Below are 321 nucleotides of genomic sequence, written 5' to 3' on the forward strand. Positions count from 1 at the left end.
TTGATATCAACTCACCTGAGACTGCCCCTAGTTCAATAATACAATTTTCCTTTTTTAAGTGATCTAAATTAAATCCATCCATCAAAATTTCATATTAATATATGTTCCAAAACCCAGCTTGATAATGTTGTTGTTATAGTTGGTGGTGGTGCTGCTGCTACTGCTGTTGGTGGAGGTGGTAGAAACAGTGGCAGTGGAGATGCAGGAAGAAGAAGAAGAAGAAGAAGAAGAAGAAGAAGAAGAAGAAGAAGAAGAAGAAGAAGAAGAAGAAGAAGAAGAAGAAGAAGAAGAAGAAGAAGAAGAAGAAGAAGAGTAATTTTA

Source organism: Octopus bimaculoides, chromosome 2 (genome assembly GCF_046866305.1).
Source record: "Octopus bimaculoides isolate indiv1 chromosome 2, ASM4686630v1, whole genome shotgun sequence".
Classification (NCBI taxonomy): Eukaryota; Metazoa; Mollusca; class Cephalopoda; order Octopoda; family Octopodidae; genus Octopus; species Octopus bimaculoides.